We start from the raw sequence: 15,545 nt of genomic DNA, 5'->3' as shown, positions 1-15,545 counted from the left end.
TCATTCCTCTCCTTCTTCTTCAAACCTCCAACATTTTGCTGCCTGTCTGCACATGCATTGACAGCATTACATCCCTTTTTCTCTGAAAAAAATAGAAGTACTCCCTTATTCTCTCGTCAACACAGCAGCTAGATTGATCTTGTTAGAGCGTAAATCAGATAATGTCATTCCTCTGATGAGAAACTACTTTCATGTCTTCTCATCATGGTCAGCACAAAAGCCACACCTTATAAGGCCTAAGAGTAAAGTTTTAAAAAGGTACTATTTTTAACTGGACTAGGACAACGGGCATGAACTGGGAATCCTCTAAGAAAACTGAGAAGTGTATTTCATCTCCATGAATCTGGCATCCACTAACTTTCTGACCTTATCCTCTACTGGTTTCCCTCTTGCTCATTCTATATTATATATATATATATTATATATATATATATATATATTATATATATTATATATAGCTATATTGCTATAGCTACATGGTGCTCCTTACTGTTCCTTGAATACACTAGGCACACTTCAGTGTGCAGTGTTTTCATCACTCTTCTCTTTGCCTTAAACATTCTCCAAGATTCCTCTCTGTTTGCTCCTTCACCTCCTCCAAATCTAGACCTTCTACTGGGCCACTATCTAAAACTACCACACACCTTCTTTTTCCTGCTTTCTTCTTCTCTGTAGCCATTATCAGCATCTACTATACAAAACATTTAACTTATTTATTTTGTCATTGTATGTGTTCCAACACAAGTATGTAAGCTCCCTTTGGGCAGGGATTTGGGAGAGGGGCTTTTTTTTTTTTTTTTAAATTCCACAATAGAATAATATAGACGACTAGAAGACCTTCAGTCAATATTTACCTTTGAGTTCAACTAAAAATGGTGGAAGTTCTTACTCAGCTCAGGCAGTCTAACTCATTAACATGGTCCATTCTCATAAGAATCAACTTTCAGAATCTGAAATATAGACTGAATACACAAATAGAAAAATCACATAAAACATGAGGCTGTCCACATTTCAGCTGGTTAAGCGTGGGATTTTGATTTTGGCTCAGGACATGATCTCAGGGTCGTGGGATCCAACCTCTCCTATGGTTTCATGCTCAGCTGGGAGTCTGCTTAAGAATCTCTCCCTCTGCCTCTGAACGGGCCCTCCCCCCTTCACAAGCTTGCATGCATGCGTGCGCACTTTCTCTGTCTCTCTTGCTCTCTTGCTCTAAAATAAATAAATCTTTAAAAAGTAAATAAATAAAATAAAAATACTCTTAGTAATTTATTGAACAATGAGACTTTTTAAAAAATGACATAAAATATCTGTATCTACCAATTTTTTTAATCTTTTTTTTTAATTTTTTAAATTTATTTTCAGCATAACAGTATTCATTGTTTTTGCACCACACCCAGTGCTCCATGCAATCTGTCCCCTCTCCAATACCCACCACCTGGTTCCCCCAACCTCCCACCCCCCACACCTTCAAAACCCTCAGATTGTTTTTCAGAGTCCACAGTCTCTCATGGTTCACCTCCCCTTCCAATTTCCCTCAACTCCCTTCTCCTCTCTAACTCCCCTTGTCCTCCATGCTATTTGTTATGCTCCACAAATAAGTGAAACCATATGATAAATGACTCTCTCTGCTTGACTTATTTCACTCAGCATAATCTCTTCCAGTCCCGTCCATGTTGCTACAAAAGTTGGGTATTCATCCTTTCTAATGGAGGCATAATACTCCATAGTGTATATGGACCACATCTTCCTTATCCATTCGTCCGTTGAAGGGTATCTACCAATTTTACACAATGACATGTTTATATATCCAACAACTACAAAATGCATATTTTCTTTCAAGTGCACATGGAATGCTCACCAAGATAGAAACTGTTGGGCTATAACATAATTCTTAATAAATTAAAAGACTGAAATTTTACCAAACATATTCTCTGATAACAACAGAATTTAATAAATAAAACTATCTGGAAAATTCTCCATTTTGAATTTAAACTACTAATTTTTAAGTAGCCCATAGATGAAAAAAGAAATTGCAATGAAAATAAGAAATACTTTTAATTGAGTGAAATTAAAAAATCATGTCCGCTAATAGAAAAGATAAACAAATTATAGTATACTCACAGAATGGAATACATTTCCACAATAAAACATAAGTAATTACTGATCAGAAAACATGACTAAAACTTACAGATATTGTGCTGTGCTAAAGAAGTTGAATATAAAAGAGCATATATATATATGAACTTCTAGAGCGGGTAAAGTTAATCTTTGGTGAATAAAATTGGAGGGAAAAAGTTGCATGAGAGGGAAGGATATTGACACAAAAGGAGCTTGAGGGAAATTTCTGAATGACAGAAATATTCTATATTTTGGCAGGTGTTTTTGTTTCACTTTAGTGTGTGCATTTGCCTAAATTTATTTATTGTATGGTGCACTCAAGATCTATGCCTTTTATGTAACAGAGAAGATATAATTCTTTATATCTTTTGTGTAAGAGAGAAGCAAAAGCTCTCTTTCATATAAGATTTATATCTTTTATGTATTTATATATTTTATTGTATATAATTTTACCTCCAAAAATATCTGTAAACAAATATGGAACCCTAGTTAGGAGATTAATATTTCATAGTAGTATGGTTTAGGAATTCTGGAACTATTTTCTAGATATTCTAGGCTAAAGGGTGTATTAGTTGGGGTTCTCCAGAGAAACAGAACCAATTGTTTGGGGGGGGGTATATAGAAAGAGAGATAGAGAGAGATTTTAAGGAATTGACTCATAATTATGGGACTGGCAAGTCTGAAACCTGCAGGACAGGCTGGCAGGCTGGCAGCCTGGGAAGCTGGCAGGCTGGAGAACCAGGGAAGAATGGATGTTGCAGTTTGGAGTCTGAAGGCATTCTGGAGGCAGAATTCCCTCTTCCTTGGGGACCTCAAAGCTTTCTCTCAAGGCCTTCAATTATTTGGATGAAACCCACATACATTATGCAGGCTATCTGCTTCACTCGAAGTCTATTAATTTAAATGTTAATCACACTGAAAAATAACTTCATCTAGACTGGTGTTTGACCAGTCATATGGGTACCATAGCCTAGTCAACTTGACACATAAAATTAACTACCACAAAGGAGATACAACTATGAAAATTATGAAATTTAAAATGTGATACTGGGGGCGCCTGGGTGGCTCAGTGGGTTAAGCTGCTGCCTTCGGCTCAGGTCATGATCTCAGAGTCCTGGGATCCAGCCCCACATCGGGCTCTCTGCTCAGCAGGGAGCCTGCTTCCTCCTCTCTCTCTGCCTGCCTCTCTGCCTGCTTGTGATCTCTCTGTCAAATAAATAAATAAAATCTTTAAAAAAAAATAAATAAAATGTGATACTGGATTGAGATTAGAGGTATCACTATGAACCATTGGTTTTTAATAAATAGATATAGACATGGACATAGATTTTATATGATAAATTTAATCAAATATACAGGAATTTATAATATAAAATTTATATTTATATACATGCAAATATAAATATAAATTATAATTGAGTTAATGAGGTAAATGCAAACAATGGTGAACATGAATTAAAGAATATCCAGAGTTCCTTCTACTGTTCTAGCAACTTTTTCCTAAGTTTGCATTTCAAACTATAAAATAAATCAAATTTAAAATTACCAGAAAACAAGAGTGTCTAATTCAGTTGATGGAGCATGTGACTCTTGATCTTGGGGTGGTAAGCTCACATCCCACTTTGGGCATAGAGCTTATTTTTAAAAAATTTTAAAAAATAGAATATTTTTATATGTGTGTGACTTCTCTCATGCACAGAACAATGCCTACCACATAATAGGTGTTCAGTTTATTAGATTTATTAAAGGATGGATGAATAAACTTATTTTCTTATGAGTATAATAGTTCTTTGTAAGTTTGAAAAAAAACTGAAACAATTAAGTTTTTATTAAAAATTGGAAATCCAGGGCTTCCTGGGTGGCTCAGTGGGTTAAGCCTCTGCCTTCAGCTCAGGTCATGATCTCAGGGTCCTGGGATCGAGTCCCGCATCAGGCTCTCTGCTGGGTGGGGAGCCTGCTTCCTCCTCCCTCTCTCTCTCTCTCTCTCTGCCTACTTGTGATCTCTCTGTCAAATAAATAAAATCTTTTAAAAAAAATTGGAAATCCAGTCTTTATAATTCATACCACATTTTTCAGTCCCAAGATAATCATAATACACATCATGCAAATATTTTTATGTGATTGGGTAAAACTGAACACAAAGATAAACAATTCAAGTTATCCCCAAAATCATTAAGAGCTTTCACCCCAGGGAATTTAACTTTCAGTCACAAGGCTAAACAGGCAGTTGCTCTCTACTTCAACTTAAACATGATAAATCAGCTCTTACCTCTCTAACTCTCACAGGGCTCACGAGTTTGTGTTAAACATTTAACGTCCTCTCAAAAAAGGTATAAGGATGCCTTGCAGAATAACTTAGCATAACATATTCTCTATTTCTTCTATGATGTTTCTTTCATTTTTACCACCTGGTACAACATGTAACTAACTCGGTAAAAAATCCAGTTCATAATCACACCATCCAAACCACTTGGGCCAGGGTACATTTTTGACTTCATTAGGGCTTGAGAATACAAATATCTCAGCATTTGAATAACAAAAACATAATAGCTTTATTACTATTTTGTGGACTATTTCACAAACACTAGGACAGATTTATTAAAAGCAGCTTATTTGTATTTTTAAAGAGTAGTAACAGAGGGCGCCTGGGTGGCTCAGTGGGTTAAATAAAGCCTCTGCCTTCAGCTCAGGTCATGGTCCCGGGGTCTTGGGATCAAGCCCCGCACTGGGTTCTCTCCTCAGTGGGGAGCCTGCTTCCCCCTCTCTCTCTGCCTGCCTCTCTGCCTACTTGTGATCTCTGTCTGTCAAATAAATAAATAAAATCTTTAAAAAAAAAAGAGTAGTAACAGAAAAGCAAAATTATAAGTTTGTGAGAAAAGCATTCTACCAATATCCTAAAGCTACCAAGATTTTTATAATCTGCTTGACTATTTCTATCAAATCAATGCAGTTCTTATTGTAATGCATAGTTGAAAGCTTAACACATTTCAAAACCTTGACTCTGTTTAAGAAAGGAAACTAAGTGAGAGATGTTGGCAATATTTATTGATTGTCTCCTATGTGCTAGACACTGCATTCAGTATGAATATGCAGATATGAAAGACCTGTTCCCTATTCTCAGTGAAAAAGCACAAAATACAGTAAGGAACACTGGAATGTACCTATCCCAACTTGAGAGCAGATGTGTCTCAATAATTTAGAGAAGGTGTCCAGTTAAAGCTAATTATGTCTAGCTGAGTTTTGAAGACTCGGTAAGATCTATGCAGGTGAAGAAAGTAGGGGAAGGTATTTCTGGGAAAGGGAACAGCAAACATGAAGGCAAAGAGGTAGGGTAAATATGGATGTTTGGGAAACTTCAGAGTTTGTAAACTTGAGGCAAAAATTCACCAAGAAAATGTGATGAAAAATGAAAATGAAAACTGAAAAGTTTATCAGGGACCTGATTATAAGGAGCTGAGGATGCCATGACAAGATGGCAAGGAGTTGATATTCTATCTAAGCAACTATGGAAAATCAGTCAGGAAATTTTAACTGAGAGGTGATATGATCCAATTTATAAAAGAACACTTGTTCTGGTGGGTAATATTAAATGCATTCAGAATAAATTCAGTGCAGACATTCTGAAAGCCTGAACTAAGTTGATGATTAAGAACAATATAGAAGTACACTTTTTCTCCTCTCTCCACATTTTCCACCAATACCCCATAAAATTAAAACACCACACACACACATGCACACACACACAACACAATTGGAAGGTGGCTTCCAAAAGGTGACACTGAAGAAAATAAGTGATTTTGGGGATAGGCTTACACATAGAAGAGTTCATTGTCCTCTTCCCACTGGAGTCTTCCACACCAAAGCAAACCATGTTAGAACCCTGAGTTTGTCGTGTGTTTTTTTTTTTAACTGAGATATAAAGACATATAATATTGTATAAGTTTAAGTTTTACAATATATTGATCGGATACACATACAGTGCAATATGATTACCATCTTAGTATCTTTGGCTAATATCTGTATCACATCATATAATTATAATTTCCTTTTGGGGATGAGAACATTTAAGATCTAGTCTTTTTACACCCATAAGGTATATAATACCATATTGTTAACTATGATCACTATGCTGTGCTTAAATTTCCAGAACTTATCTTCTGGTGGCAAGTTTGTACCCTTAAACAGTCTCTCCCCAGTTCTCCCATCTGCCAGGCCCTGATAATCATCATACTACTCTCTGATTTTAGATTCGACATGTAAGTGTATCAGTATTTGTTTTTCCCATCTGACTTATCCCGCTTAGTGTAACACCCTTAAGGTCTATCCATGTTGTTGCAAATGGCAGGATTTCCTTCCTTTGGGAGGTAGGTCAGCAGGCTCCTATCTTTTTATATATCCCTGTTCCTGGTCTCTTTTCAGGGGTGTGAGCAGGCACGATTTTCTGTGCATCTGGCTGTACCTTATATGCTATGTGGTGGTTTTCCAGGTGACCTCTGAGAGCTAGACCTTAGGTAAAGTAGTAGGAAGACTCATTTTGACCACAGATTTAAACTTCATTTTCCAACCTGGCTTTAACAATAATAAAGCTACTATTTTAATTTTTAATGCCACATATAATTCTGTTTGATTCTCAGAGAGGCGAATAGATTTCACAGGACTAGATGACCAAAGATGAAGATAAAGGTGGGAAGGAAAGTTGAAAGCAACCTCTCCATAAAGGTCTCTCACAACAGCTTCTCTACCACAGTCACAGAGAGCTGAAATTCAGTGAAAAGGTCAATGATTACTCTGGCTTGGAAACAAATTTCTCTCTAACACAGTATCTTTGGTCTGAGTAGATTCAGGAGGAAATGCCTTGGCAGGACATTTGGGGAAAGAAGCAGTGCCAGAACATATATCCTCAGCCCTCTGTGCTAATACAAGGCAAACAGACCTCTGCCAATTTGCTGCCCATCACTCTTCCACAGTCAGTCAATGGCATGCCTAAAGGACACAGCTTTATTAACACAACATGGTTACTGACTTCCCTGCAGGTAGGCTGAGACTTGGAAACCCCCCTCACACATTAGGGACCCACCCAACAATGATTCACATTTCTGAGAAAAGCACTGGTAGGCATTAAATGGTACGCAAAAAGAATTTGTTATTTAAAGTAAAACCAAATAAGTGTCACTGACGTCTTACATTATTAAGCTTACATAGAAATGCATCCCATTTTCCTTTTTCACCATTAGGATTTAAAATCTACACAGAGCCAAAATACAACATCCCATCATCTATTGGCTAATATCTTTTTAGCTCCCTCTGGACCTATGTTCCCATGTTGTGAAATTCAAAACTATCCAAAGAAGTTGTGTGCTGTGGATTGCAAACCTTTCAGATAACTTGCTGCCTTCACTACGTATTTTGTTTTTAATAATTGAGAATTAGAACAAATGTCATATAACGTATGAACTGAAATCAATATAGCATTACGGGAATTTATGTCATCTTAATACATCCTAAGAGATAAAGCTTTTTAAAAAATATTAGGTCAGACATAGAAAGACAAATACTGTACGGTATCACTTATATATGTGAAATCTAAAAAAGTTAAACCTGTAAAAAACTGAGAGTAAAATGATGGTTACTAGTGGATGGAGGTACGGAGGTAAGAATGATAGTGTTTAAAGGTACAAACTTGCAACTAGCAGTAAATAAGCCACAGAGAACTAATGTGTAGTATAATAAATATAGAACAATATTGTACCATAATTATATAACGTGATAAAAATCACTACATTGGCAATCATAGAACAATATATGAATGTACCAAAATAACATGCTGTATATCTTAAGTTTACACAATATTACATATCAAATTTATTCAGTAGTTTTTTAAAAGATTAATGCTTAAAGAACTGGATAAAAACAATAAACACATGTCCTTGATATATTTAATATTAATAAACAATACCACACACAATACTTTGTAATACTGACTCAAGGGCATTGATGTATAATTATATATCTACTGTTTTTGTAGTCTGGCATACCATTAACTTAAAAGAGTTTATCTGAACTATTCCTTGCTGACAATAATATAGTATATGTGCTGCCGAAGCAAGCACTTCTTGCTGGTAATAATATAAAATAAAAAATTTTTCACGTAATCAATTTCTTGACTATTTTTCATATGAAACAACCCTTTGTTTTTTTCTCTTCCACAGGAAATTAGGCACTGAAAGTGATGTCTTGGGATGCCTGGGTGCCTCAGTCAGTTAAGCAATCTGCCTTCAGCTCAGGTCATGATCACAGGTCCTGGGATCAAGCCCTGCATCAGACTCCCTGCTCAGGGAGGACTCTGTTTCTCCCTTTGTCTGCTGCCTCCCCTGCTTGTGCTTTTTCTATCTCTCTCTCTGTGACAAATAAATAAATAAAATTTAAGAAAGAAAGAAAGAGGTGTCTTTTTACTTGGTTGTTTTTCTTTTTCTTCTTAAAAAAAAAATCACTGGGTTTCAAAGAAGGGATTGGATCAGCTGGCACACAACCCTCAATCAATATTTGTTCCATGAATAAATGAATGAATGAATACAAATGATCTTGATTCACTGATGCACAGGGGAGAGGTAATATGGGTGAAAAAGATAAAAGTATAACTTTCTTTTAGTGAGCAAGTCTCCTATTTTTAAAAAGAAAAAGAAAATAGTACAAAACCAGAACAGAGTATCATCTAACAGCTATTTTTTCATTCAGTGAATTTTTCATTCACACACACACAGGCTAAACCCATCTCTATCACCCCTCAAATAAAGCTAAAATTGGATTATAAGAAAAGCTCTTTAATTAGAAAAGTTAGAATTTTCATAAGTGCTACTTTGTATCCCAGAATACATTGTCCTGTTATTACTCCTTATTTCAAAGAAATAAAGAGTCAATCAAAGAAATAAAGTCAATCAAGAGCCTCTAATATTTAGGAAAGAGGTGTTTGGAGAACACAGTCATCTAGTGCCGACACCCCTATAGTAATCAGATATTTCTTAGAGTAAAACAAGAGTTAGGAGTCTAGAAAGCACACATCTTTTAAATTCTTATAATATATCCACACATCAGGCACCTGGATGGCTCAGTCAGTTGAGCATCCAACTATTGGTTTTGGCTCAGGTCATGATCTCATGGGCCATGGGACTGAGCCCCACATCGGGCTCTGTGCTCAGCATGGACTCTGCTTAGGATTCTCTCTCCCTCTCCTTCTGCTCCTCCCACTCATGCTCTCTCCCTCTCTAAAATAAATAAATAAATCTTTAAATACACATATATATTTAATATATATAATTTAATATATATGATATAATACATAAATATACATGTATTCACACGTAAAACTTATTTTCAGATTAAGATAGTATTATTCAATTATCTCCATTAAACAGTAGAGACTACTTTGTCAGGTTTATAATTTAAATAAATACTAAGCTATTTGTATTATATTTATATGAACTGAATATCACAGATACTTCAGAAAATTTCCCACATTTGGAATGATAGATTAAAACGTTATGCTTACTCCTAGCTTAGCCATATTACAAAGAAATCCTGTATTAGGTTTGGTTAATGCTATGTTCCCTTCTAAAAAGTAAAAATTAAAAAAAAAAAAAATCCCTCTGAAGCTTACAGGGCAAATAGTGTCATAAATTTATTGATGATTCTGGGCACCTGTCACACTTATAGCACTTTAGGTTTGTCCTTAGGGAACAGAACTAATATTCAAAAGAGAAAAAGGTAAGTAAAAATTATTAAATGCTGTATAATCATATATATATCTTGGTAAAGTTGATTTATAAGTAGAAAAGTTTCTGAAAAAGTAATTTTCTAAAAAATATATATTAAATTTTGTTAATGATTTTCTTCTTTTTCTTATATGCATTTTTGAAATATACTCTTATAATATAAAAAAAAAATCTTTAAAATTACATTCATGTTCGGGATGCCTGGGTGGCGCAGTTGGTTAAGCAGCTGCCTTCTGTTGGGGTCATGATCCCAGTGTCCTGGAATCGAGTCCCACAACGGACTCCTTGCTGGGCAGGGAGCCTGCTTCTCCGTCTGCCTCTGCCTGCCTCTCTGCCTGCCTGTACACTCTCACTCTCTCTCTCTCTCTGACAAATAAATATTTTTTTAATTACATTCATGTTCAAAATTGACAATAATCATTTGCTAATTGAAAAGTAAAAAAAAAAAGAGTTACTTTCATTTTTTAATTTCAAGAAAAGAGCCTCACAACTGTGTGCTCCTGTATCTACAAACAAGAAGTCTGAGCTCTGGAAAACCCTCCATTCCCCGTTTTGAGGCCAATTTAGCAGCTACTTCTTTTGTTCATTTTGGCAGATCAGCTGCCTCTTTCTTGCAGATCAGTAATGAAATTCAACTACATGAATCATAGTTATTTACCACATTTTTTAATTTGACCTGACTTGCTATTTCTTAGCTGTGGGTCTCATTCAACTTTTAATTTTCTGTGCTTGGCAGAAATAGCACCTCACTGAGGATGTGCAGCCCCAACCTTTCTCACAGTGATTTACTGCCCCTTTTGTAAAACCGATGCTGAGGCAGAAAAATAGCTATTTGACAATTTGATTGAACATGCTCCTGCATCTAACCTAGAAGAGAATTCAGGCCCAAACTCTAGATTAGAGTTATGCGGTGGTAGCTTTATCAGCTTTTGTACTTACAAAAGTAGGACGTTATTTTCTGAGTTAATAATTTAAAATAATTTTCCTGCATTGAGCTCAATGGGCCCTACAACTTTACACAGGGAAATGGAAGGGAGATCAATTTCCTTTTGCTCTTTTCTTCTCTTCCTCCATGTTGTACCCACCAAGTACATTTAGACATGTACTTCTCCAAAGAAAGTCTTCAAACTTGGTATAACCACACTTCACAACTGGATGGAGCTAGCCATATAGATAAACATAATTCCACGATCTTTTTATTACCATTAAAAAAAAAAAAACAAAAAACAGTTTCCCGTGGAAGTGCATCTGAGGTGAGTTTTCCAGATCATCTCTGTGCAGTGAAAAAGTGAAGAAAATGAAGGAAAATGAAGCAGTCTGACATGGTGTCTTGGGCCGATTCTCTTCAGAGGGGCCATACCCGCAGGGGGCTGCCCCTGAAGGCTCTGTTTGCAGGGCTGCCAACAGCCCGGAGAGTTAGTACTGAAATCCGAGTGTCCGCAGCACCAGACAAAAAGGAGATGGCAATGCCAGATCTACCGTGGGAGTCTACTCACTTCACACTTCCTCCGTGCATCTCATTGGCAGAGCGCTAAACCACTACCAGCCAATAACAGACTACCACTCGAGCTCCGCTGCCAGAAATCCGGACAAAACAAAACCAAAGTTCAGGGGTTAACCACGCACTCTTTTATCTTCTAAAATGTATTTGCATTTTTATCAAGAGAATTCATGTACCTAGTTTTAAAGATAATACTACAGTCTTCTAATGAAAAAAGGGAGGGGGAAGGGGAAAAAAAAAAAAAAGAAAAAAGGAAGCCTCTTGCACACCCATTCAGACCTCCCAGGATCTCTCCAAACAAAACCACTTTCTGTTCTCTTTAGCTGTTTCTCCTGGTATTTGTCTCTCTGTATTTCTAAATGACAGGCTTATCTATCTTCTTCTTGACTTGACAGTTTCAGATATTTTCGTCCTATTATGAAAGATGAGGATTAGCTGTTTTATATTCCCAGTCTTTCCCTCTCTCTCCTTTTCTCTTTGTGTCGTGCGTGTGGACGTGTGTGTGTCTGTCCCCATCTCTGTCTCTCTCTCAGATTCTGTCGTTTCCTCTACCACTATCTTTCACGGTATCACAAATGTTAAGTCAATTGTCATAGCTTACATCGATAGAACTTAAATATCATCTATAGCTGATCTACATCATGAACTAAAATTTCGTTTTTCCTGGAATTGCCATATGTTTCATTTGCCTTATTTTCTATAACTGTCACGAACTCTTCCCTAAATTCCCTCACAGAACAGTAAAACTCCTCTCAATATAATCAAACATACATCTTAACCCATCTCTTCCACTGTACTTTTGTTGGCCGCATCCCTCCAGGAGGTCTTCTTTCTCCTGCTCCAGCCTGATCAGAATATGCTTGCTGCTCAGCTGTTGCCATGGTATTTCTCCTTACCATCACCCTGCACTTACAAAGTCTCTCTCCTGTTCATTTTCTCTTTCTTAGATCCCAGATTTTCCTCTTTCATGGCCTCTCCTTACTTTTGTTGTAAAAATCATCTGTTCATGAGAAAAAATCCTTGGAAGTATAATTCTGGTGGAATTTCCATATATCGATTGTTATATTCCAACTGCATGTATAATGTACAGGTTAGCTGGATATTGAATACCAGGTCAAAAAGTTACTGTCAATGGCAGACTTGCTCCTTTCTCAAAGTTACCATTATTGCTGTAAAGAAGTCTGAGTCATTTTAATTACTGGTTGTTTGTTTTGTTTTGTTTTGTTTGTTTGTTATACATATTCTGTTTCATTTCTCTCTGGAAGTTTTTAGGATTTTCTATTTCTCCTTTGCATTTTGTACTTCTACAGTGATGGCACTCTGCATGAGTCACTTCTCATTTACAGTGTTGAATACTGGTACAACATTTCAATTTAGAAACTCATGCCTTGAGTTATGTGATATTTTCTTGTATTATGTCTCTATTTCTCTTCTCTCCATAAGCTCTATCCTCCTTTTGAAACTACAATTAGTTGGATAGTAGACTCCTAGCTTGACTACCCACTTTTTCTGTCCTTTATCCTTTCTCTTCTATTCTGTCTCTATCTTTTTGTTTCAATTTCACTAACATCTTCCATGCTTTATTCAATTTTTCATTCTTGCTCTCATTTTTCATTTCTAGAATTTCTTTCTTTTACTCTATACTACTTTGCCCTCCACTTTTGAAGTATTTTAGGCTATTTCCCACATTAGGCAATTTATTTTCCCTAAGAAAAATGTGTAAAAGCTCATATAACTGAATAGACATGGGTTATTAAATGCTTTGACTGAAGGTTACTCTGATAATTTAATAACAAAATAGCCTTTAATTTATACCCTTGCCAAGGACACAAATATGAATAAATGGTAGCAAATAAAATCAAAAGGCCATGACCTAATTATCTGATTTATAGTTATTTACCCCAGATCAGAAATAAATTTTTGTTAATTTTTAAAAAAGAGAAAGAAAAGAGAACAAAGGATCTGCTTCTGCCCTTAACAGCCATATGTGATTTAAAGACAGAAGTTGTGAAAAATGTATATAACTGATTTCATGAGAACTATAGTTAATGATTAGAGTTAATCATAGTTTACTGTAAACTGAAAGTTGCTACAACAGAACATCTTAAAAGTTATTTTCACAAAGAAACATGTAACTGTGGGGTAAGATGTTAACCAGAATTATGGTGATTATTTCACAATATATACATCTATCATTCTGTTGCATATCTTAAAGGAATAGAATGTTACATGTCAATTATATCTCAATATTTATTTATTTATTTGTTTGTTATTAACATATAATGTATTATTTGCTTCAGGGGTACAGGTCTGTGAATCATCAGTCTTACACAATTCACAGCACTCACCATAGCACATACCCCCCTCAATTTCCATAACCCAGCCACCCTATCCCTTTCCCCCCACCCCCAGCCCTCAGTTTGTTTCCTGAGATTAAGAATCTCTTATGGTCTTTCTCCCTCCCCAGTCTCACTTTGTTTCATTTTTTTCCCTCCCTCCCCCCATGAATCCCCTGCTCTGCCTCTCAAATATCTCAATTCTTAAAAATAAATGAATAAGCTGGGGGGGAGTGGGTTTAGTGGAAACATACCTCAGTGTAATAAAAGCCACATATAAAAAATTCACAGCCAACACCATACTCAATAGTGAAAAACTGAAAGTTTTTCCCCTAAAAATCAGAAAAAAGACAAGATTGCCCATTCTCACCACTTTTATTTAACACAGTACTAGAAGTCTTAGTTGAAGCAATCAGACTAGAAAAGGAAATAAAATGTATCCAAACTAGTAACGAAGAAGTAAAAACTATCACTATTTGCACATAACATGATATTATATATAGAAAATCCTCCAAAGCTGGGGGGAAAAAACTATTAAAACTGATAAATGAATTCAGTGAAATTCCAGGATATAAAATAAATATACAGAAATCTGTTGTTTCCACCTACTAATAATAAAGTAGCAGAAAGAGAAATTAAGAAAACATTTATAATTGCATTTATAATTGTATAACAAATCATAAATTACCTAGGAATAAATATAAACAAGCAGAAGAAAGACATATGCTGAAAACTATAAGATATTAATAAAAGAAAATGAATATGACACAAACAAATAGAAAGATATACCATGCTTGTGGAGTGGAAGAGTTAATACTGTTAAAATATTTATACCACCCAAAGCAATCTACAGAGTCAATGAAATCCCTATCAAAATTCCAGAACTATTTTTCACAGACTAGAACAAAAAATCCTGAAATTTGAATGGAACCACAAAAGATCCTGAATAGTCAAAGCAATCTTGAAAAAGAACAAAGCCAGAGGTATTAAAATCTTGGATTTCAAAATACCTTACAAAGCTATAATAATCAAAACAGTATGATACTGGCACGCACACACACACACACACACACACACACACAAAAGACACATAGATGGGGTGCCTGGGTGGCTCAGTGGGTTAAGCCTCTGCTTTCGGCTCAGGTCATGATCTCAGGGTCCTGGGATCGAGCCCTGCATCAGGCTCTCTGCTCAGCAGGGAGCCTCCTTCCTCCTCTCTGTCTCTGCCTGCCTCTCTGCATACTTGTGATCTCTATCTGTCAAATAAATAAATAAAATCTTTTAAAAAAAAAAGGCACATAGATTAATAGAACAGGATAGATTCCAGAAATAAACTCACACTTATATGATCAATTAATTTATTAAAAAGGAGGCAAGAATATACAATTGGGAAAAGATGGCCTCTTCAATAAATGGTATTGGAAAAATTGGACAGTTATGTGCAAAAGAATGAATCTAGATCACTTTCATACAATATATGCAAAAATTAACTCAAAATGGCTTAAAGACTTAATGTGTGAGGCCTAAAACCATATAAAACCATAAAATCCCTAAAAGAAAGAATAGACAGTAGTCTCTTGGACATCAGCCTCAGCAACATATTTATGAATATGTCTCCTTAGGCAAGAAAAAGAAAAGCAAAAATAAACTTTTGGTGTATTGGGAATACACCAAAATAAAAATTCCTTTGCCCAGAAAAAAAACCAAAGTCCTAACAAGACAAAACAAAACAAAAATCAACAAAATGAAAAGCCAATCTACTTAATAGGAGAAGATATTTATAAATCTTATATTCAATAAGGAGTTAATATCCAAAATATA

This window comes from Enhydra lutris, unplaced genomic scaffold, assembly GCF_002288905.1.
Source record: "Enhydra lutris kenyoni isolate GAN:26980312 unplaced genomic scaffold, ASM228890v2 scaffoldscaffold60, whole genome shotgun sequence".
Taxonomy (NCBI): domain Eukaryota; kingdom Metazoa; phylum Chordata; class Mammalia; order Carnivora; family Mustelidae; genus Enhydra; species Enhydra lutris.
The sequence above is the reverse complement of the archived record's forward strand: the minus strand, read 5'-3'. Positions refer to the sequence as shown.